Source organism: Pantherophis guttatus, chromosome 12 (genome assembly GCF_059756535.1).
Source record: "Pantherophis guttatus breed Tessera chromosome 12, ASM5975653v1, whole genome shotgun sequence".
NCBI classification, from domain to species: domain Eukaryota; kingdom Metazoa; phylum Chordata; class Lepidosauria; order Squamata; family Colubridae; genus Pantherophis; species Pantherophis guttatus.
In genome coordinates, this window is record NC_142074.1 from 9,316,313 (window position 1) to 9,342,221 (window position 25,909).

A 25,909-nucleotide genomic window follows, 5' to 3' on the forward strand; every position below is an offset into this window, starting at 1 on the left:
ATCTCCCTTTAATGATCTTCCACCTGTTGCTTCTTGTCCTGACCTAGATGCTTTGGAGAATAGGCTAACCCCTTCTTCTCTGTGACAGCCCCTCAAGTACTAGAGTGCAGCTATCATATCTCAGCATATTATATCTCATCATATGATATAGCAACAGCCCTTAGACTTATATTCCACTCCTCACTTTACAGCCATCTCTAAGGGGTTTACAGAATCAACATATTGCCCCAACAATCTAGGTCCTCATTTTACTGACTTTGGAAGGATGGAAGACTTGAACCAGTGTGGATCAAACTCCAGACGATGGGCAGAGTTATCCTGCACCACCACAGCTCTTATCCTATCATATCTCAGACTAAGCATTGTTGGAAGAAATCTCCTTCTAGGTTCTGCTCCAAGTGGGGAAACAGACACTGGAAACATGGAGGCTGCTTGGAAAGATGGTTTAATGGTGGACAGGATCACATGGCTTGAGTTCCTGAACAGAAAAGGGGGCAGATACAGGGTTTTTATGCTCTCTCTGGCTTTGCATTTCCTGGGGCCCCGAAAGAGTATCCTGATTGGTTGTCAGACTCCCAGGGGGTGGGGGTCTTAGCTAGCCTTGCTGGCTGATGGTCACATGTGCTTCCCAGGTCACATGCTTCCCAGGTCACATGTGGTGAGTTTCTGCTGCTATTGTGTAGAGGGCTAATCCTATCTTTGTTGGATTCCTACAATTCCTACTATGGCTCTGCCTGAAGGAGGTAGATCTTTGTTATGTAGAATAGACTGGCCCAAGCCTTAATGGCCCATTGACAAAGGGTGGGGGGCAGAAAGGTGGGAGCTGCTTTGTCTGTAAAATATGCTTCTCCATTTCTCATCCAGGGAAATATAATATTCTGCCTTTTTCATATTTCCTAAAATATTTCACTCATCCAAGAAAGGGGTGGGTGCTAACTTCCTACAGCATGATCATATCTATTATTATTTGGTTGGGAGATGACAGGAAAATCCCAGACCAGTTAGATTAGACTGGGAAATAAAACATAAAATAAATCCTAGAATGCAATGACTAGATACTTCTCCATTTATTGCCCAGAAAGCAATGTCGAAATATTCATCAGTCACCAGGAATTGAGTAAGCAAATTGGTCTTAGGTGCATTAGTATTTCAACTAACTCAAAGTACCTGAGCCATTGTAGCCTTTCAGCATCTGATTTCTGCAATATTCATGCTGTGCTCATCAAAAGGGTGAAAAGATAAATGCGTGAGGCTGTTTACATATTTGTTTGTGGAGTGATGGCTTCATTTGTGTTAGCTGGCATGATGCAAATGAAACAGTCCCGGCAAGACGTGACCTTATTCATCTTATTCACACCTTCAAGCTACAACTGATTGCTTTGTGAATAAATAGGAATCGCAGGAAATGAGAAGGTCTACATAGGATCAATCCCTGCCATAATCCAGATTTGTGCCATTATGAATAAGTGAGGACTGACAATGTTAATGTGGCCATAGTTTTTTTTTTTTTAATTTGATTTATATGCCGCCCTTCTCCGTTTGAGAAGTTTGAGCCTCAATGCTTCCAAAGGTCCTAAACTCAGGCACAAGACATGCTAGATTTAAGTTCAAATCCTGGAGCATCATTGCTCATCCTCGCGGACAGTAAATGGCAACATGTATGAAGCTGGTTATCATATTTCCTTCTATTCAGGAGATGGCATTTAAACACTACAGTATATTGTCATGGACACTAATATATTTGCTAATACAGGTTTTCTTTGTTATCTTCTGGGAAGAGGCTACGTGCTATCTAAAGCAGAACAACTAGATTGTGTAATAGCATGTAGTATCAAAACTCTCTTTTCCACTACTGTATGTATTCAAAATGGACTGTGTGTGTATCTCCCTCTCTCCCTCTCTCTCTTTCTCTCTCTCTTTCTCTCTCTCTCTTTCTTTCTCTCATATATATGTGTGTGTGTGTGTGTGTGTGTGCATGTTATATATGGGTATAGTTACATATTTATTTTCCTTTGAGAGCGGGCATCAGGATTTCATCTTTTAATGTGTGCCAGTGTGGTGGCTCAGTGGCTAAGAAGCTTGTCGATCGAAAGGTCGGCAGTTCAGCAGTTCGAATCCCTAGTGTCGCGTAACGGGGTGAGCTCCTGTTACTTCTCCCAGCTTCTGCCAACCTAGCAGTTCGAAAGCACGTAAAAAATGCAAGTAGAAAAATAGGGACCACCTTTGGTGGGAAGGTAACAGTGTTCCGTGCACCTTTGGCATTTAGTCATGCCGGCCACATGACCATGGAGATGTCTTCGGACAGCGCTGGCTCTTCAGCTTTGAAATGGAGATGAGCACTGCCCCCTAGAGTCAGGAACAATTAGCACATATGTTCTGTGCTCACAGAAAAAAGGGTCAATAAAGGTTATCTTACCTTATATTCAGTTTTGCTAAGTTTTGCTAATGGAGAATGGGATGATAGCACATTATACAAGTACAGCAATTGTATTTGTTAAACTGAATTTAAACAATAAGGTATGCCACGAATAGGTTTATTCAGAAGTACCTTCTTTAGAATGCAGTTTCTGGCTCCTTTCTAAAAGAAAAAAAAACAGCCTCAAGCATCTTGTTTATTATTCGTTTGTTTGTTTGTTTGTTTAATGAATATCTTAGCACTATCAGGACAGGTATGACTTTGCTTCAAGGTCAAATGTTAAAGCTCCATTTATTACTTAGGAGATCTCTGGCCCAGAGAAGGCCAAAGCTATAAGATAGCTAGACTGAGAAATTAAAACGAAAGCAAATCTCAGAAAACCATGACAAACAAGTTATATAACACTTCTAAGAAAACCCCCATAAGCCATGTCTATGAAGTCATCAGACATTAATGTTCAGGAACTTCATAAAATTATCTGCTACAATGTCCTACCTGTCAATGACTACTTCAGCTTCAACCACAACAATACACAAGCACACAATAGATATAAACTTAAGGTAAACCGCTCCAAACTCAATTGCAGAAAATACAACTTCAGCAACAGAGTGGTCAATGCCTGGAATGCGCTACCTGACTCTGTGGTTTCTTCCTCAAACCCCCAAAACTTTAACCTAAGACTGTCTACTGTTGACCTCACCCCATTCCTAAGAGGTGTGTAAGGGGCGTGCATAAGAGCACCAGCATGCCTTCCGTCCCTGTCCTAATGTCCCTTTTGATTCATATCCATTTCATGTATTCATAATCATGTTTATACTTTTATCTGTTATCTTATATACTGTATGCTTGACAAATAAATAAATAAAAAAAAATAAAAAAGAGAAAGAGATGTATGTTTTGGCAAGTTGTGCACAGTGGTTGAGGTTTGGGGGCGAACACTTTTCTTTAAAATAAAAACAGAGAAACCAATATAAGAGAATATTTGTAGCTCAGGGTTGAACTGTGGGTTCTTTGCTACTCTCTGAGCTTGGTGGTTGACTTGCAGAGGTCTACAGAGATTCTTAGTCATCCAAGGTCATGGTTGTCCCAAAGGTGCTTCTTCAAAAGACAACTGGACTTTGTTTTTCCTTGAAGACATTTAGCTTCTCACCCAAAAAGCAGTTTTGAAGAGAGCAGTTCTTGGATGAGAAGCGAAACATCATGAGAAGGAAAAACAAAGTCCAGTTGCCTTTTGAAAAAGCACCTTTGGGTTCACTTGCAGACATTTCATTAGAATAGAATAGAATAGAATAGAATAGAATAGAATAGAATAGAATGGAATGGAATGGAATGGAATGGAATGGAATGGAATGGAATGGAATGGAGTGGAGTGGAGTGGAGTGGAGTGGAGTGGAGAGGGGAGTGGAGTGGAGTGGAGTGGAGTGGAGTGGAGAGGGGAGTGGAGTGGAGTGGAGTGGAGTGGAGTGGAGTGGAGAGGAGAATGAAGTGGAGTGGAGTGGAGAGGAGAGGAGAGGAGAGGAGAATAGAATAGAATAGAATAGAATAGAATAGAATAGAATAGAATAGAATAGAATAGAATAGAATTCTTTATTGGCCAAGTGTGACACACAAAGAATTTGTCTTCGGTGTCTATGCTCTCAGTGTACATAAGGAGAATAAAATAAATTCATCAAGAATGAAAAGACACAACACTTAGCTTTACTAACTAAGTGTTAATATTACCCAACTAGGTAACATCATCAGTGCTCAGTTTCATAATGCAAGCAAGTCACCAAGCTCAGAGAGCACCAAGGACCCCACAAAATAGACAAAGCTTGAAAGACTGGATTGACACTTGAATGGACTGTCCTCTGCAGATACTGATGGCATATGGTGTCACTTATATCCCAGTATCTAATTCATTAACACAGGGCTTCCTTCACCCTGATAACCATCTCTAATCCTTTGCTTGAGGAATATATTATATTAAGAAATGAGAACATGAAGCAGTGTGGTAATCTTCAGGGGGAAAAATCCAGTTAAAGTTTGATGACACAAAAAAGAGAATAGTTTCGTTGGATAGATTTAATGTGTTGCCCTTTGTGATTACAGAGAGGAAAAATAATAATATTGTTTTAAAAGGCTGTTCTGAAAGATCAACTAAATTGTGTTTTCTTGCACTGTCTATGTACCAGCCTTGGCACTGTGATCTAATAGAGCTCTTATTAGCCATTTGTCTATGCCAGCTACATTAAGAACATCTCTTTTTTCTACTAGTAGCTTAACCTGTTGCTAAATTCTTAACAGCAAATGCCATAAGGGGCATATGAATCTAATTTTTTGGAATTGTTAATTTGATACTTACATTTGATCCCAGGCTGGCTGGGTTTGGATTTTAATCAATCTCTCTCTCTCTCTCTCTCTCTCGCTCTCTCTCTCTCTCTCTCTCTCTCTCTCTCTCTCTCTCTCCCTCCCTCCCTCCGTCCCTCATAGATAGATAGATAGATAGATAGATAGATAGATAGATAGATAGACAGACAGACAGACAGACAGACAGACAGACAGACAGACAGATACATACATACATACATACATACATACATACATACATACATACATACAGAGACAGAGATGAGAGAGAGAGATGTAGATGTAGATGTAGATGTAGACGTAGGTGATATATCTTCCTAGGATCAAGATAGAGCCTTTGGTCTTTCTTTAGTTTAGTTTAGTTTAGTTTATTTGATTTATATACCGCCCTACTCCCTAAGGACTCAGGGCGGTGAACAGCCACAAGATAAAAACACATAAATACAAAATTTAAAAACAGAATAAAACCGAATTAAACAATTTGGCCGAAGACAGATTTAAAACACCCCAATAAATTAAGAACGAATTAAAATTTGTGTATTAAAAAGGGAAAAAGGGAAAAATTAGGCCAGGCCAGCCTGATGGAATAGGCTGTGTTTGCCTAAGGCAGGGCTCTCCAAACTTGGCAACTTTAAGATGTAGTACTTAAACTCCCAGAATTCCCTTCGTGAGAATTCCTACTGGGGAACTCTGGGAGTTGAAGTCCACACATTTTAAAGTTGTCAAGTTGTCAAGTAATTTTGCCTGGCCTAAGGCAAAACTAAAGTTACTATCTCCTACCTTTGATCGAGTATCGTTAGCCAATATACAAATTAGCTGTTCTCTGAATATTTGGCAACAAATTATGAACATGGGAAATAAATACATTTCAGAATGTTGCACTTCTCTTGAAAATTACATTTGCACAAAAATATGCTTATTTTCAAGAGGCATATTTATTATTATGGTTTTCTTTGATGTAATGTGATAAAATCGGAGACCTAATTTACCTGAAACACTGTCTAGCCTCTTCATTTCTGATGCCCACCCAAAAGCCAGAAATTCCTCAACTGGTTGATTGTACAGGAAAAAAGACATGAAAAATAGCAAACATATTTTTAGAAGAAAAATCTAGGCCTGAACAATTGCTAACCATATTTAAGGAATTGATTTCTTTTTTTCTCCCATTCAGTAAGTAATTTTATTGAATTATGTCAGATCTAAATCATCAAGGATCAATGGCAGGCAATTTTATTTTTTTTTTGCTGTTGCAAAACAAGATGACAAATTATATTAGATATGTATATGGGCTGTAATACCACCATTGTATCTTGACTGGAATAAAAAAATAAAAAAACCAACCAACATTATTATTATTATTATTATTATTATTATTATTATTATTTATTGAATGTATATACCGCCTTACTCCCGAAGGACTCAGGGCGGTGAAAGCCAAAAGATAAAATACATATAATACAAACGTTAAAAAATCATTTAAAATACAATTAAATAATTTGGCCCAGAAACATTGAGAAATTACTGGATTTCTTCCATATGACATTTATTTTTTTCCTGCAGGCCTAAAAAAAAGCCGTTTTCATCAAAACTAGAAAAGGACAACAGTAAAAATTACACAAATTTACTAGCTTTAAAGCCACACATTAATAAATGGTGATTAAATGATTAAAGATCAATATAGCATTTAATCACATAGTGCAGAAAAGGAAGAAAAATAAAACCTTTATGGTGAAGAATGCAAACATTGACAAATAGAATGTTTTTCAAACCAAAGATTTATGTTTATATTCAGAGGAAATCTATTAAACATATTGGTCTTTATATCCGGCAGTATTTAAGTATTTCTAAACCACAATTAGATGTTCTAAATATGAGGTTTTGCAAATGCCAGGAGAAAAACAAAGCAAGAAAAGAGGCAGTGTTTATTCTAACTTGGTTTTGACTCCGTTTTAAGTTGTGCTTTTATTCATGTATTTATATGGTTTCATTATATGGTTTTATTATATGGAGTCGGGAACAACTACCACATATGTGTGAGGGGGACCTTTATCTTTACCTATTATATGGTTGTAAGCCACCCAGAGCCACTTAGGTAGAATGGTGGTGTAGACATTTAATAAATAAATAAATAGCTGCAAAGTCTAATCTGAAAAAAAAAAGACGTTGAACTGATGTTTGATCAGTATTGAAAAGTAGGAGTAGAAGCACATGGTGCAAAGTCATAAAGCGTTTTACTTATGGTTAGCAAGTTGTAAGAAACCATCCACTGAGGTCAATAAACTACTAAACATGTTCTTTCAAAAAATAATTGAGGTTTTCCAACAACCCAAGTTTAAACAAATCATAGTTAATTCAAAGCACTGATGAATGCCTCATGCAGGTTCAGTGTTGTCTATTCTTCCCTGGTTGTTCCAATATGTAAGGGTTGAATTGACAATAACTCTACCTGTGGGACATTTCTTTGCAGTGGTGATGGATTCTGTGGCATTTTAATTCCACTTCTTTATTTTTTTCCATGAAGGACTAAAAAAAAAAAAAAAACCACGGACGGGAATTCACTAATTGTTAAATAGGCATTACTTTGTGTCTATAAGAAGCAATAAGATAGCAGAGCTATCCAGGAGCCTGGATAGCTCTGCAGACAAGGCACTGTAATTTAACACCAGCTGTCTGCAATTAAAGTAAGTTCGAATCTTGCCATGCTCAAGGTTGACTCAGCCTTCCATCCTTTCTAAGGTAGGTAAATTGAGACCCAGTTTGTGGGGGCAATAAGCTGACTTCGTATAAAATATACAAAAGTATGAAGGCTGTTGCTTAACACATTGTAAGCCGCCCTGAGTCTCCGGAGAAGGGCGGCATATAAATCAAATTAAAATAATAATAATAATAATCCCCAAGGTATGGTGCAAAGTTCAAAAGAGCCTCTTTGCATTCACCATGAAAGTTGATTTATGAAGCGACTGCAGTAAAAAAAAAAAACCTTTAAGTTGAAAGGATGGTGTTGCAAAAACGACGCTACATGCTAATTCAGTGTCTCAAATCTTTAAACAGTTATATTAATGATTTAGTCAAGTATTAGTAGCCTCTTCGGCTTCTTCCAGTAATGACAAGGCTTTCTGTTCTAATGCTCACTTCCTGCTGTGCAAATCAGGATTTTAACAAACTACATTAGCTGCAGGCTTTTTGACATGGCGTCACACTGAGATAAACACAATTAACAAGATTTGTTTAACAGTATCTTTCTTCTACATTTATTTATTAATGGATTTAAAGACGTTTGACAATTCCTTTTTACAGTATGGCGAAATCTGCTTTTTCTGGACTTCTTTTCATCGGAGCTATTATTTATTCAGAACACAGAATGCTGGTTTATAGAGATTATAAATCTGTTGGGCAAATTACTTTGAGTTCAGGTTCCCCCCCCCTTTTTTTTTCCCCTTTCTTTTTCACTAGCAATATCTGGTTCTCATCTAGGTCAAGTGCCCAAAACCTGTTGTCTAATTGTTGTTGTTATCATTGTCATTGTTGCTGTTGTTTAAATTTATATACCACCCAACTTCCAATGACTCTTGGTGTTTTTGTGTTATTTTGTGTTATTGCCCTTTATCTATTTCTATAGTGCATGCCAGTGGTGAAATCCAATTTTTTTTTACTACCAGTTCTGTGGGCGTGGCTTGGTGGGCGTGGTGTGGTGTGTGGCTTGGTGGGCATGGCTTGGTGGGCATGGCTGGGGAAGGATACTGCAAAATCTCCATTCCCACCTCACTCCAGGGGAAGGATATTGCAAAATCTCCATTCCCACCCCACTCTGGGGCCAGCCAGAGGTGGTATTTGCCGGTTCTCCGCACTGCTCAAAATTTCCTCTACCGGTTCTCCAGAATCTGTCAGAATCTGCTGGATTTCACCCCTGCCATATGCCACATGGAAATGGGAACAAGGGTGCTGAGAGATTTAGCTTCTTTCTGCTGAGATGAAAACCAGCAATAAATTACCAAAAAATTAATATTTATTATTTACATGAAATTATCATAGCACTCATGATATCATGATGATCAAGTGGCAAATTAATAGGGATGATAACAAGCAGGTGTGCATTTATAAATACCTTGGAGTATCTTTGCAAGTCTCACTCTTCAGGAAGGAATATTTTCTATATCTGGCAACTTTTGCTCTGCAAAGCTCTTCAGGTATCCTGAGACTGTTCCACTTGAACTGAGCCAATTTCATCCCTGCAGTTTGTAAGTCTAGACAATTATCTTCCATTTTCACTACAGTGTCCAAGTATGTGGTGCTAGAAATCTTGATAACCTTGAAGCCATTTTATTAGACCCATCCTTGCAGTCCCAAGATTCATTAAAACCGGTGGACTATAGAGACTGGTGCATTTTTCATGGATACAGAGCCTGGTAACATCTTTTGAATTTTTGACCGAAGTTGTACTTTTCCCTAGGCATTTTAGCCCCAGTGGTTCTCAGACACTACTCAAGTCAACTTAGCTAAAAACGTTGATAGAAAACTTGATTTCCTTTGGAGTTTTTTTTTTCTCCAAGATCCAAACAACCTTAATACAACAAAAGCATCTTTGTTTGGGGCATTGGTTTTCAAATCAACCTGGTTCTTAGCCTTACAGCATTTATTTATTTATTTATTTATTTATTATATTTCTATACCGCCTTTCTCCCGTAGGACTCAAGGCGGTGTACAGTCAAGAAAAATATAGACACACAAACATCATAAAATTGCTAATTAAAATTGTGGGGTCTTTTCATCTAGCTGTGAACTAGCCTCTTACCTCTCCTCTATTATAGTCCTGATATGGTCTTCACTCATCCTTGGTGTAGCTGGAGTGGATGCCTTGCTTTATCCCATCCAGTTGGCACACTATAAAAATATCCCCCTTCATCAATGCATCCATCCTTTGCATCCATTGATGCATTCATCAATGCATCCATCCTTTGCATCCATTGATGCATTCATCAATGCATCCATCCTTGGATGGATGACCCAGCAGGGTCCTTGAACCATGTGCTCCTTTGCTACTTTTTCTACAGCGAATCCTGGATCATAATTATTTATCCTATCAAGGCATATTCTGGCAAAGAATATGAGTTATATTGACCACTTCTCCTATCTCATCAGTATTTGGAAATAATTTACCAAGTTGCCAATTGTGCACCTTTATATCTCTTTTCCTTCAGTCTAAATATTTACACTAATTTTCTTTCTTTTTAACTTCAAAAATGTTTCTTTTTTTCTTTTTCTTTTTTTTTTTAAAGATCACTGGTCTTACGGCTTAATAAAAGTTTGACTTGATTTGATAGTAAAATTATCAAACCATAAAACCATCTGAACAAAAGAAACACAAAGGGTAACATTCTTACTAACTGAATGTGTAAATTCAACAATCTGTAGCTTCCTGGAGTCCCCCCCACCATATCGTTACTTTCAAGTATTCTTCTTCTACTTTTAATTGTGCATCACCTCAGTGGTAGTGAAAAGGAACATAGTAGCACCAACAGACACATTTATTCAAGTATTGTGTTATAGCGGTTGTGATATGTTGTTGTTTATTCGCTAAGTCACATCTGACTCTTTTTTTTATTGAAAAGTTTTTTTTGAAAAAATTTACACATATTTTCCCTTCCCTCCTCCCCCCTCCTCCCCCAACCCTCCCCCCCCCGGACTTCTCAGAGCAAATACAGGATATAGCATTTAACAAACATTAAAAAAAAAACATAAGCTAACTATCTATAGATTTATCTCCCTTTTACACTTTAACTCCCCTTATTTATATCTGAATATAACTATTTAAACCAATTATTGCTTGAAAGTAATCAATCCAACTTCGATCTTGTCGATTCTTCAATAATAAGCAAGTCTTCTTTCTTCCAGCATTGTTCAATCAAAGCCCAATTACAATTAACCATCACATCTCCAACCCCTACATATATTAACACATTAACAAAATATTTTAACCAATCTCAAATAAATTATATTGTAAAAACCTTATTTTTACTTTTTACCCCCTAAACTTATATTGATTCTTCCTGGAAACATTCCTTACTTAATAGCTTTACATAAACTTATTCATCTTATTCTCTACAAATCCACTGCATATAATCAAATAACCTCTTCACTATTTAATATCTATAAAAAATATTGTAAAAACCTTCCCTCAACCCTTGCACCACTTATATTTTCCATATAACCCACAAGTTTATATTTATTCTTCAACAAAACATTCTTTAAATAACTTTAGTGTTAATATACTTCAGGACAAAAGTGAAAATTTGGTCAGTAGTCCATAACAATTCAAACGCAACATTACTTAATATAACTTTTCAAGGCAAATCATATCCCTAAATATAAGCAAATCATTCATTTTCACTATAACATAACTTTTCAAAACAGATCATATCCTTAAATACAGGTATAGTCATTCATTTTTACTACTACTGTCCTCCCCAGGCAAAAAAGTTGTAATTTTTCCATCTCCATTTTTTCCTGACTTTTTTGCGAACCTTCTTCTTCAGCCTTATTCCTCCGCCTTCTTTTATTTTTATAAGTTCTTGAGTTTTCAGCTGAAGTTGCTGTACCTTACAATCTTGTTCTCTTCGCAAAGTAATTCCTTTCAGTAAACACACCTCTTTAACTGCGATTAAGAGCCCATTTTTGTAAAAAAATCGTAAAGTTCCACTTCGAATCCTCCTTCTTATATTAGAAATCCCAGTGCCTCCTGACAATTTTCCAGTTGATTGTATCAAAGCCTCTGGAAAAATCTCTCTCAGTATTTCCTGGTTACACTCCTTCAAACCTCTCAGCTTTTCCTTCTTAATTTGAAAAACATCCGTTCCATTTTCCAGAGGCACATTAAACTGGATTATTTCTTCCATCTCTTCATTCAGCAACTCACTATAATTTGGCAACTGAAATACTGATACAGTATCTTCACTTATAACTTTGTTTCGAACTTGAATAAAATGCTTGTTGAAAAACCCTTCCATTCTTTCCAACACGGAGGTAAATGATTCTAAAATTTCTTTAAAGAGATCCACAATCAGTATTTGTGTATTTACTGATGTTTGTAATAGTGAGCCTTCATCACTTTCAAAGAAGCCAGGCATTTTTTTCCCCATCCACCTTGAACAATGCTGGGTATTAACAGCTTTATCGAGAGTTAACTTTCACTTTCACACCCTATTAAGCACAAGCGCCATTTTCTTCACTCCTTTAAGCAGCTTCAAAAAGTAACAATTTAAGCATGGAATTAAGAATTTGTTACTTGCAATTGTCTGCTCTCCTGTCTTCACTCCGTCTGCTTAGATAATCAACTTTGATCTCAGTAAAGATTGCAGAAGTGGTTGCGACATTTTTTTCTGCTTAAAGCAGAAGCGCCCTGGATCTCGGAGTTTCACCAGACTTCCTGGGAAGCTCTCACCCTCCAAGCCCCCAAAACTATTTCAGGGGCTTTCGGGGAGCTCTACCCCCATCCGATTGCTCTCCTTTCCCTCTTCTCCCAAGGGAAAGGTTTTCCAGCCATCAGAAAGCTGATTTGCGCTGTCAAGGCGGCTTTACAAGAACACAGGGCTGGCGCTCCGAGAGAGAGCATCCAGCAATGTCGGCGGTGCCACCGGAAGTCAAGTCACATCTGACTCTTGATGACCCCATGGATCATAGACACCAAGCCCACCCATCCACCACTGTCTCCCAGAGTTTGCCCAAATTCATGTTTCATTGATGAGACTATCTAAATATCTCATCCTCTGTCATCTCCTTCTCCTTTTGCTTTCCATCTTTCTCAACATCAGGGTCCTTTCCGATCAGTTCTCTCTTCTCATTAGGTGGCCAAAATATTTGAGCTTCAGTATTTGTCCTTCCAAAGAAAAGTTGGGTTGATTTTCTTTAGGAAGTTGTGATATACAAGGCATGAATTTGGTCTATTATTCTCCTATAGATTAGTTATGTGTTAAATCAAGCATGAAACAGTGACCACAGCTGCCATTTTAGAAAGAGTGGGAAGACAGTCATTCAATGTGTTATAAATTACTTGTCCCTTGATGAATGCACATTAATTTAATTACGGCAGGTTATAGAGTTATTCATAAGCACTGAGAAAAAAAAAATATTATTCCAGTATTTGATTTTCTAGAACACAGTTGAAATCTTCCAAGTGAAGACTTGTACCAGACCAAATGTGAACACAGCTGGAAAATTTCCCACAGCAAAAGCATGCACTAAAATCATAATACTGATGAAAGTGTGATTTCAAGATGAGAAAGACTATTCATCAATTGTAAATAGAAGCTGTGAGATGCACTTTTTTTTTTAGCCTGCAACTTCTGACTCTTTCATCATTTCGAGCAACATCAAATCCGAGACAGATGGGATGGCTAAATGTTGATATATGTTAAGGTTCAGACATTTTCAGCTATTAGCTATGAAAGGACAGATGTTTTAACTCTGCAAAATTTTTCCTCCTCCCATGCTGAAGAAAAAAAAATGAAACACTATTTCTATTTCTATAAAAGGAGGTTGAAATGACATCTGTCTTATTTTACATATAAAAGAGGCAAGGGCTACATCAAAATATGAGAGAACATGAGAAAGGATAGGATCCTTGCTGTCTTTTAATGTTCATAAACCATATTCCCATTTTATTGTTGCCTATTTTTGAATGATAGAGCAAATAGAAGAACCAGGTCCAGATAGAGAAATACAAGCAGGCAGACATACACGCTGAAATAACATAAAATGTATATATTCCAATGCACCATTAAAGGCTAATAATATTAGAAGTTATTTCATACAGGTTTTTAATCAAAACCAACATGAGTCTGTTGAACGTTAAACTAAAAATGTTTGATTAACACAGCTCTTTTAAAAAAGTGTGCAGGTAGTAAATAATATATCAAAATTAGATCATTTTTGTATATAAGATTGAGAAAAGCAAATATATTTCTGAACAATTCTCACCTGCCCTGCAAGTCCCATGGTACATTATAACCAGTGGTGGGATTCAAGTAATTTAACAACCGGTTCTCTACCCTAATGATTTCTTCTAACAACCAGTTTGCCAAAGTGCTCAGAAAGTTAACAACTGGTTCTCCCGAAGTGGTGCAAACTGGCTGAATCCCACCACTGATTGTATCCCAAATCAGTCAAGTTGTTTTGATATCAGAGACAAGAAAGTCTGCAAACATCTCCTCCCTCTCTCTGAGTCTGAAGGTATCATTTGTTGTTAGTCAATCACTAAGTTGTGTCTGACTCTTTGTGACTCCACGGACTGTAACATGTCCCCCTTGTCCCCCATTGTCTCCCAGAGTTTGTCCAAATGGATGTTCATTGAGTCAATGATACTATCTAACCATCTCATCCAGTGGTGGGTTTCACATTTTGTTAGAACCGGTTTGCCGGTCACTCACACGCTCACTTTGTGCTTGCTTCACTTCTGCGCTTGCACCCGGCCTTTCACGCAGGTGCTTTGCTCACACACTTGTCTTCTGTACATGTGCCTGGCCTCAAAAACATGCCTAAATAGGACGGCATAGAGCCGGGGCAGGAGGGGGGCAGGCCCACTCACGATTTCCACTACCAGTTTGCCCGAACTGGTTGAATACCACTCTGATCTCATCCTCTGCCATCCCCTTCTCCTTTTACCTTCAATCTTTCCCAGCATCATTGTCTTCTCCAAGGAGTCCTCTCTTCTCCTTAGGTGGCCAAAGTATTTGACTTTCAACTTTAGTAACTGTCCTTCCGAAGAACAGTCAGGGTTGGGGTTTATTTTTTTTAAGATTGACTGATTTGATCTCCTTGCAGTCCAAGGGACTCTCAAGAGTTCCAACATCACAATTCAAAAGCATCGATTCTTCCACCCTTAGCCTTCTTTATGTCCAACTGCCACAGTCAGACATTACTACTGGGAAAGTTATAGTTTTGACTCTACAGACCTTTGTTGGAAAGATGATATCTCTGCCATCAGCTAGAAGCAGCTAAAATAGAGGCAGGCAACCTTTTTTTGGGATGGGGGCTAGGCTATACTTGAAATTTTGAGAGAATATGGTAGGCATACAATGGCTGGCGTGGAAAGCATGGCCAATCATGGAACATCCTTTTATCAGAAGTCAGACTGGCTTTCTTAGAAGGCTCCTAACAATCCCAGTGGAATTTGGTCAAAAGCATTGCTACAAATAAATAATATGCTAGGAATAGCTACTTTCAGAGCCCAGCTAAGCACCTCATCTTCCTCAAGCTGATCAGAAAACCCAACTCTAAGCAGCTAAAACCCAGTTCTTCAGTGAAAAGGTTGCTTCGTGTCTTGATACAGAGTATTATGTCCAGAAACAGAATACAAAGCCCAGGCCCTAGCAGCTCTTCAAGGTAGATCAAACTAGAAATCTAATGTCAGTGTAGATCAGTACAGTACTATTTTTATGTCAAAGCTACAGTAATAGTATCCTGCCAGTCTGAATGTGCTTCTCTCCTCCCACCCACTTCTTTTATCTTTAGGAGAACTAAGATAGGGTCTTGTCTGAGATGTTTTCTCAAGTTACATTCCTGTCCGGAACTCAGCTCTCTTTTATCTGATTGTTGTCTTGGCAGCAACTCTTCCACTTGTCCCTCCAGGCCATTTCCTTTTTTCTCTATAGTCGCTCGCAAACGCTATTGGCAATGTATGGAGAGTCGGAAGATAAGGAGACAAAGGAGTAGCTTCAGGGGAAGATTCTTGATGAAAGTTGAAGTTTTGCAGAGTCAGACTTTTACCCAATCCAAGGTTGTTGGGGAATGTCAAAAGCAAATCTTTATTATGGCCATAGACCAGCATAGCTATTGGGGAATGAGGTACCTTCAGTATTTAAGGTAGGGCTAGGTGTAAAAACGTAATTGGCAGGAAAGAATACTAAAACCTCTACTGCTCTGCTGCCATCTAGTTGTCATCTGGACTTTTGCAGTGCCTCTAATTTAAGGTCCCTTAGGGAGGAATTTCTTTGCTGAAAACACTCCTGCGAGAGCTCTATTTAGAATCTGATCTGTGGATTCATCCCCAGTGTGGTCTGCAGTATTAGAGGTTTCTCATCCATCTTCTAATACCATCATATATTCTCATATCTGGACTGCAGAAATCTAAACAATCACCAGGTGGCAGAAGAGAGGTACAGGAATATCCTTTTTGCTACCATCTGCAGGTCACCCAAATTTTGCAGGCCCAGATAGTGGTAGGCCTCAGTAACGAGGCTCAATCCAGTTTAGTTTCCCAATTTAATAGGCAGTTTATAAAAACCCTAATCTGCTTCAGGCAGCTTGCTGTGCATATCTGGGACCGTAGTTAAATCAATATCGCTGTTACTCTCTTTAGGGATTTGGAGTTCAGCAAATTGAGGAAGCATACATTAACCATTGTTGGGCAAATGGAACATACACCTGATTCGGTTTGAAGCATCTTCTTAGAGAGACTCTGTACACAGATTCTGATAGTGTGTATGCACACATGTCAGACAGGGAAGCACACTGAATAATGAATTCTTCTATGAAAAATAAATAGATAAATAATCAAGGACTAGCAGACACCATTGTTTTCTGTTTGATGAATGAAGTCAGTTGAATTATCATTCAATGAGTTTTTCAGTATTTTTAACACTTTCTTCTTTGGGTTCCTATACACTTGCATTATGAGCATCCATCTTAAATGTAAAGTTTAACAGTAACAAAACATTGTTAGAGCTTCTTTCAAATTACAGTTAGCCCTCAACGTACAATTAGGACCAGAATTTCGGTGGCTAAACAACGTGGTTGCTAAGTGAATCAAGCCCAATTTTAGGTCCTTTTTTTTTTTGTTATGGTTGTTAAACAAATAGCTGCAGTTGTTGTGAAACATGTGCAGTTACATCAATCCAGCTTCCCCATTGGCTTTGCTTGTCTGAAGCTACTTTGAAGGTTCCAAATGGCCAATAGATGACCCTGGCATGCAGCAACTGTCATAAACACATGCCAATTGCCAAGTGCTTTGTCATGTCCCCGTTGGAGCCTGGGTCCAAGGAGGAGGAGGAGATGGAGCCGATGTCAGCATTCCAGAAAAAAACCCAACTCCAAGTAAAGACTCTGAAGCAAGCATTTTTCAAAGTTCTCTTTACTAGAATAGGTAAACTGGCACATCTGGGAAAACCCGAATCTGAGAGGTCCAGGTTTTCCCTCAGTAAATCAAACCCCCCCAAAAACCATCCCCTCACTCCTCAGTCGATCACATGCTCCAATCAACCACTGTCCCATCTCGAGACAGCACGACCACTCCTTCTCCAGATGCAGGATCGCCCTGACCTTGACCGACAGGAAGAATGCTATTATGTCTACAGACAACCCCTCTACTAAATCCCCCCTCCTACTTTCCCACACATGAGAAGGTGGCAGCATGGAAGCTCCCGGCCTAATATGGCTTCCAAAGCTGACAGCTGGGTCCGAGAGAGGGGGAGGGCCCAGTCCCTATAGCTCATGAGGAATGACCTGGGGATGAGGATGAGGCATTCCCGGGCCCCTCGGGCTTCGAAAGAGTAGGCAAGGAGAAAGAGAGTGTGCAGGCTGACCAAGGAAGAAGATGGAAAGGGCAGGCAGTGGGGCAGAGGAGGGGCAGAGCTCCAGAGATGAGCAAATGCTTTCCCCACCTGATCCCTGAGTGCGGAGAATGGAGAGGAGGCAGAATGAATGCAGGGTGACCCAACTACTTGGGAGGAGGGCACCCCACCCCTCCTCCCGAGGATCACCTAGAGAGTAGCATTTAAGGAGAAATCATGGGGAGGGACTTTTGTTGGGAACAAGTGTTGTATTTCGCAGCAACATGCTCCACGACTCGGACAATTACTTTGCTTCAGAATCCTTGCTGGTGTGGAATGAGATTTGATCCTTTGCCTTGACATTCGCTGTGAACTTTGCCAAGTTTGACCTCAAACTTGGCAAACCTCCTGTTGAGGTCCTGTCTTGCCCCGGGAGTGGTGCTGCTCCTATGGACTTTCACTGCTGTGAAAGTGTGTGCAGGGGCGTGTGTATTTGAGCCTTGCTCCTGGACTGTAGGGGTAACCTGTGGGCAGAGATTTTGGAGAACGGACCAGGAATTGTGGGGATTGTGGGAGAAAGTGATTGAATAAAGGTTGTTAAGCTTCCACCTAGCACATGTTCCTTGCGCGCCAACCTTGGTTCATAACATGCTTGCATTTTAATCACGTGATCCTGGGAATGCTGCAACAATTCTAAATTTGAGGACTGGTTGGATTTTTTTCAGTGCTGTTATAACTTTAAATGGTCACTAAATGAATGGTTGTAAATTGAGGACTACCTGTATGATGAACATCAATCTTCTTTGTAGAAAGCTATATCCAGGGTATTTTTTCTTCTTCTTTCTATTATGATTTAAGATTGAAACTGAAGGTAGTTCTCTACATGGGGCTCCTCCTGGGGTGCACCCAGAGGCTCCAGCTGGTCCGGAACGCGGGGGATTATGGGGGCGATGAGGCGCTCCCATGTGACACCTCTCCTGCGCAAGCTGCACTGGCTTCCGGTGGTTTTCCAGGTGCGCTTCAAGGTGTTGGTGACCACCTTTAAAGCGCTCCATGGCTTAGGGCCGGGGTACTTACGAGACCGCCTTATGCCACCAATAGCCTCCCACCGGCCAGTACGCTCGCACAGAGTGGGCCTCCTCAGGGTGCCGTCTGCCAGACAATGTCGGCTGGCGACCCCCAGGGGGAGAGCCTTCTCTGTGGCGGCGCCCACCCTCTGGAACAACCTCCCCCCAGAGATACGTACAATAACAGACCTCCGGATTTTTCGTCGGGCCGTGAAAACCTATTTATTTCAACTAGCTGGGCTGGCTTGAGTTAAATTTTAAATTGATTTTAAATTGGGTTGTTTTAATGTACGGCCAAAATATTTAATTATTTTAAACTGTTTTTAAATTTTGTATGTTCTGCTTTTTTACTTTGGCTGTTCACCGCCCTGAGTCCTATTTGGAGAAGGGCGGTATAGAAATGGAAACAAATAAAAAAAAAATAGTTCAACTTCAAAGAATAATCCTGGCCATTCCACTAAAGATGCATGTCCTGACATAGACTGACATTCCTGAAGTCACAACAGCTTTCCTAAGGAACCGCTGGGCTGCCTCTAATTATAATACTCATGGAAACATGAACCCCTACAGAAAACGTATCCTCTTTAGCACCCCTTTTGTTTCAGCCCGTCTGCTAGAGGTTAAGTCTTTCTAATTCCTTTCAAAACAATCTTTACATTTCAATCTGAGTGACTGACACAAAAGGCATTAAACAGACTGACTCTTAGTCCACTGAGGAGTCGCTATGGATCAAATACTGTTAGCAAGAGGCATTGATCACTGCATAATTAGTGCCGGTGGATGCATGGACCCAACTATGAAAGAACTCAATTAAGCGTGCTGACAGCAGAAGCTGCAGTGAGGCAGACAACGAAATTCCTCCCTAGAGAGGCTGATTAGATTTCTCTGTGGGTCAGCTGAAGGGGAGAACGGCTCACAGGCATTCACTCATTCTTCCCAGGTCCTCTTCTTTCTGGCACCACAAACACATCGATAACAAAATCTCAGAGTTATCCCACCAGTCCAGTTAGATCTTAGACTTAATGATCATAATGATCAAGAGTAGGTGGAGAGAGGGTAGTTTAACTATGATTCTACGTTGTGAAGTTCAAAACTTAACCTTTCTCTCCTTAACTGTCCATCAGTGATACTCACCTTCTGGACTGCCCAGGGTTGAACTGTGTGCATTTCTTGGAATGCCTTAAAAAGTTAAACCTGGATTGTCATACTTAATGGGACCAAAAGGACAAATTGGAATTGGGGATCTGGGAGATTTACAGTAGCAGGAATTAAAGTTCTTTTAGCATTTGCTGTTGTCAAGGAAACAACAGTGATGGGGAGGGAGGACTGAGGGAGGACTGAGATTTCCCTTAGTTTCTAAACTGTGTTAATTGAATAAAGGACAACAATTTTATGAAGCCCAATACACCTGCATTACTGCAAGCTCACTGCAGACTGATAGCAATAGCAGTTAGATTTATATACCTCTTCACAGTGCTTTGCAGTGCTCTCTAAGCAGTTTACAGAGCCAGCAGCTTGCCCCCAACAATCTGGGTCCTCATTTTACCAACCTCGGAAGGATGGAAGGCTGAGTCAACCTTGAGCCGGTCAGGATTGAACTGCCAAACTGCTGGCAGCCGGCAGTCAGCAGAAGTAGCCTGCAGTACTGCATTCTAACCACTGCACCACCACTGATGCTCCTTTTCTTGCTGTGAAATATATTTACATGGTCATTCCAGGAAGTACTAGTAATAGAAAGAGATAGGATGTTATACAAAAAAATAATCCCTTCTGCATTTTTCAGTTTGTTTGTTTATCAAATTTATTTGCCATCCATCTTGTATCCAATGACTCTGGTCACCTTATAACATGAAAACATTAACATCGTCATTATAAAAACACAACAAATTTGTTGAGTGGCAGGTTTTGAAATTTCTAACGAGAGATTATTTTCAGATATATTCTCATAGGTAGAGAGTCGTGTTTTTGCACTTATTTACTTGGTTTCCTGAATGCAAGTGTCATTGCTCACGTAAGTGAGAATGTCTTGTCTTTCATTGTGTAATAACCCTTCCAGCAGTTTGCAGCTTCTGTAGCTGTACACATTTTCATTCAATCCCAGAGAGGAAACATTTGCTACACTCATACGGCATGCTTAACATAAGCACAGAATTAAACCATTTTTGTGGGTCTACACTGACAATTGAACCTGACTTTGGTCTCAGGTGTAGAGTTAATGCAATAAAGCAGGGGTGTCAAACATGCGGCCTTCAGGCTGGATGTGTCACGTGCTGGCCATGCCCACGTCCGTTTTAAAAAGGGAAAGTTGTGATATGTCATGTGATGACAACATGTCATTGCAAGTTTGACACCCCTTGCAATAATGTATAATTGCATTTTGTGGCCCTGTTTTGCTTGATTTGTCTTGCTTAAGAGATTGTTTTGGGTTGGGCTATTTGTTTTTTTTTTGTTTTTTTTTAATTTTTTTTATTCATTTTATATTTTAAATTACTAACATTACAAACAACATATACAATATTTCACCCTGTGCTATACATAAGAAAGGAAGATTTGGTTCTTCGGATATATCCTCATGATCGCCAAAATCCACGTTCTCGGGGTACAGGTACCGAAGCATCCAATTTTCCCAGCGCATAGTCCACAAATGGTTTCCAAATTTTCCAGAAAATGTCTTCTTTATAGTCACCATTTCTAATTTTAATATCACATGTCATTTTATCATTTAAAGCTAATTTCCACATTTCACAATACCATTCTTCTATTCTAAAATTCACATCTAATTTCCAATATCTGGCTATTATAATTCTACCCATTATAATCATAATTCTAATCAATTCTTTCTCATATTTTGTTGGTTCTATTTCCTTAATTATCAACAGTGTCATTGCAAGTTTGACACCCCTTGCAATAATGTATAATTGCATTTTGTGGCCCTGTTTTGCTTGATTTGTCTTGCTTAAGAGATTGTTTTGGGTTGGGCTATTTGTCTGGTTTAATGTTTAATTGCACTTCTCTTTCTTTAATCCTTAGAAAAAAATATTTAAGAGATAAATATGGAAACGAGCAAAAAAAAACCCAGGAAAATAGGATGTCCTATTCCAGTTCACTCATTGCTGTTAACCTCTCTATTCTAATCTCCATATTGTGTTTACTTTAAAATCAATGTAAAATTTTGCAGTAGATGTGTTACTGTAGCAAATTGGATCCTTGCTGGAAGTCTGGTTAAAAAAACTCTCTGATCCCTAGAAATTAATTTTAATTAAGCTACTTGGAATTTGAATCTCCAAAGGCGAGATCTGAATGTGTCTTTGCAATGTTGCAGAACTACAGATGATCAATGTATATGATCAAAAACCAGAAAAGGGTGCTTAAAAACCCCAAATCTATGGATTTTCTATTGTTTCGGCAGATTAAAGAAGAGTCACATTATTAATGATTTAAATTTTTTTCTTTCCTTATAGGATTTGACGTTCCAATTAAAACTGTGTTTGGACCATTGCTTTATCGCCTGCTTGTGCTTAATCTTTTCTGAAAGCATCATCATTTATCTGAAAGAAGAGAAGAACAAGGTAAGGAGAAAAAGTAATGAAATACAACATAACACATCCATCAGAAGAGCAGGACATAATTTCAGGAAATAATAAAAAATTCAAAATCAGTGGCATTTGGAAATAATTTGTTGTGAGTTAAATGTACACACACAATGCCTTTTAATTCTTAGGAATTGAAGTTTGCCAAAGATCTACTCTTTGTGGAGAATCCTAAATTTAGAATGCCACAAGCTACAAGAAGTAGAGCAGTACTATTAGTGGATAATTTGGTAGTACTACGTAAATTTTTTGTTCTTTATTGTAAAGAACACTTATTGTTTATTGTATTGAGACGTTTTCAAGCTTTTTTCTGTTGAAAAGAGCCTTGCCTGTATTTTTTTTTTTTAAAAAAAAATATAGGCATCATTTTTGGACTTTTTAATCTGGCAATATATAGAAATTAATCTACAGTGTTTTCCTGAAAATAAGATCTATCCCAAAAATAAGACCTAGCACATTTTTATGCATGCAACTAATATAAGCCCTACCCCCAAAATAAGCCCTACTTATTCAGCCCATTCCGTCTGGTTGCTCGCGATGCCGCATCCATGAGGCAAGGTGGAGTGGTGGTGGATCTGCCCCACAGGCCCCACACCGGTTTACCTCAGGGTCCCCCACAACCAGGCCATCCATGCCCGGACACCTGCCATGGGGGTGGCAGTACCAGCAACAATGTGCAGCAGGAGCCCATGTGGCTGCCGGCCCACTTCTGCTTGCTCGTGGCCGTAGCTGTAGTTCTGTGAAAATTTACAGAATTCTGTCTCTAAACTATTGTGGTGGATCTATCTCAAGGCAGAATAAAATTCATAGAATAAAACTTTCAAGGTTTGGGTGGAGGATTCTTATTCCGATTGTTTGTTAAAAGTTTATTGTCATGTATGTATATCCATTTGCTGGCCTTTATTATACAATAATTGTTCGATTGTCTATAGCTAAATGAGTAAAACGATCACCCTGAACTCAAATCTCCAGATTTGCCAGGCCTCCCTATTCTCTTGGAGTTTGCACAAATTCATGTTTGTTGTGTCGATGACCCTAACTATCTCATTCTCTTCTGTCCCCTTCTTTGGCCTTCCATCTTTCCCAACATCAGGATCTTTTCCAGTGAGTCCTCTCTTCTCATTAAGTGGCCAAAGTGTTTGAGTTTTAGCTTCAAGTATCTATCCTTCCAAAGAACAATCAGGGTTGATTTCCTTTAGGATTGACTGAATTGATCTCCTTGCAGTCCAAGGGACTCTCAAGAGTCTTCCACATAATAGGTTGCTTGGGCATTTGTAGATACTGGCTCATGAGTTATCTTAAATCTGGACTTGTATCGTACTACAAGCAGAAAATCTAACCCATGTTGTGATTTGCCTTTGACATGACTCTATAAAGCAGGGGTGTCTGTCCTTGGCATCTTTAAAACCTGTGGACTTCAGCTCCCAGAATTCTCCAGCCAGCATGTCTTAAAGTTGCCCAGGTTGGACACTCCTGTTATAAAAGTTGTTTGTACTGACCTTCAGCAGGCCAAACCTTGTGGTCTCTCCCCAGCACAAAGTGACATATACTTGTATCACTTGCATGGTCTCTACTTGTAAATTGGGTCATTAAATCCCAAGACAATTGCTTGGGAGAAACTCCACCCATGAGATTTTTTTCAGTGGAGGAAGCATTAGCAGTTAGGTGGTTGAAGTATGAAATTCAAAGTAATTGTCAAACATCTTGAGACAGATGTAAAAAAAAAAAAAAGCCTGAAGCTTCTTTTGCAAGCAAAAAATATATTTGGATAATTGGAATCCAGACTGCGGGGTAGGACTAAAACAGATGTTACATCAGTCATTCAGTAGCTTTAGTGAACATTTACTTCTGTCACCCTTTACAAATTTGATGGCATGAAACCAGAAGGTATATCAATCTAAATATGTATTACTACTTTCATTAATACCATCATCAGCAATGGTTTCTGGAGAAAGCATTGGTTCCAGTGGTGGGTTGCTTGTGAACCAGTAGTAAAAATGGCGGGAGGCTCCGCCCACCTGCCCGGATGTCATAATGGATGATCTGCGCATGCACAGAAGCTTCTGTGCGCATGGTCCCATTGCGAACCAGTAGTAAAGGTAAGTAGAACCCACCCCTGATTGGTTCAGATCAGTGGTGGATTGCCCCCGGTTCGCACCGGTTCTATAGAACCGGTAGTAAAACTGGCGGGAGGCTCCGCCCACTGACCCCAACGTCATCAGAACGCTTCTGCACATGTGCAGAAGAGTGTGTGCTGCAAAGCGAGTGCGCACGCGCAGCCCCATTACAAACCAGTAGTAAAGGTAAGTAGAACCCACCTGTGGTTCAGATGTGCTACTCAGTTTTTTAAAGTGTCTTCTCAAGAGAAACAGAGCTGAGCATATAATTACCTGTTTTAAATGAAAGTGAAGACTGCTTTATTAGGTGAAAGCATCTCTGTCTCTGTCATCTTAATGACAATTTTTGTTTTTGTTTTATCCTACTGCATGGGTGATCGGAATACAACGGAACAAATAACTGTTGATTAATACATCTCCTTTGGGCTGAGTAAATTTCTACGACAGTAAAGGAGGACTGAGTTTAATTTTCTCCATACTTTTGACATATATTGAATCCATGGTGTCATGCGATAAGGAAGACATTTAAAAAAAACAAAAATTCCTGTATGCTTTTCCTCCTTAAGAAAATTTGGACAAGACAGTTGGAGACTATGGAAAAAATTAGTGTATTATGGTTTCCTTAGTTAGATAAATGGAAGTTGGCTTTTATAAAGGTAGGAATTAATCTTGTTGATAAGAGAAGATGAATCACTTGGTGTATCTTTCATAGACCTGAATCATTCATAAGCCATGCTGTCTGGCACAGAAATTGCATAACTGTTATTAACAATGCCTAATATGTTTCTGCTAATTCTCTGGCATCTTGAAAAGAGCTGTCAATGCTTAATAGCTCAGAAAGCTATGCTGTAGCATTTATCAGTGTAAAGACATCAAATAAAATTTATTTTTCTACCTGGAATTCCAAACTAGATATAGATATAATATAGACAGATACAGACCTCGATAAGCCTGAGCAGGCTTTTGGAAAAATAAGTTTCTTTCTAAGATATTTTCATCCCAGCCTTTTCCTTTTTTTTTTTTTAAAAAAAAAGATTTTTTATTAAACTTTTTCAACATTTAAAAAACAAAACACAAATTTTCACTCATTACAGCATTTCCATATCAGTATCAATATCATCCATAACATTCATATTTACATAGATTCTATTTCTATCCCAGCCTTTTCCAATCTGATGTCCAACACATCTAATGGGAAGGAGGTGTCAACAAGTTTACTCAAATCATCTGCTAATTACTTAGTTAGGTTGGTGTGCCTATCTAAGCTATCTGAATTACCAGATGTGGTCAGTCCCAGGGTGGGTATCTTCTCATTTAATTCATTCTGCATGATACAAAGTTATTGCCTTTGGATATATTGCTCAATGATCAGACTGTGGATGGCTGTAGGGAAAACTGAGCTATTCTGATCACCAAAAGGACTACAGAGGTGGGCTTGGATCTCAGGATAGATATGTATGAACTACATTAGAGTAATATAATCTTTTGACCTATATTCAAGTCTTGCATGAATTGTCCATCCACCACATTTAATCATAAACAGATATTAGATACCTGAAAGTGGAGAGCAATTTGGACATTTTCTTTTCATTTTAATCACAATTAAAGACATCTGCAATCATCCGTGTTCAAGTCAGCACAAGTGGAAATAAATTGGGGTAGTATTGCCTTTTATGAACAATCAAATTAAAACATCTCTGGAACTATTCATTAATGCAACAGAGAAATCATTACAAACACACAATAAATGCTGCATGGAATATAATACATGAAGTGAACTGGTCACTCGCAATATTCATTCATGTCCAGAGGCCACTGAACAAAATGG

General features: G+C 39.0%; 1 protein-coding gene across 5 annotated transcripts in view; it reads left to right on the forward strand.

Annotated features, from left to right (window-relative positions):
* The window catches only part of TENM1 (teneurin transmembrane protein 1), a 1,253,741-nt gene that overhangs the window by 519,367 nt on the left and 708,465 nt on the right, over positions 1-25,909 (forward strand). For all 5 annotated transcript variants that reach the window (XM_060692076.2, XM_060692082.2, XM_060692081.2 and 2 more), the window contains exon 3: positions 21,836-21,943. The gene's annotated coding sequence lies outside the window, so the exon portion shown is untranslated. The remainder of the gene's footprint in view (positions 1-21,835; positions 21,944-25,909) is intronic.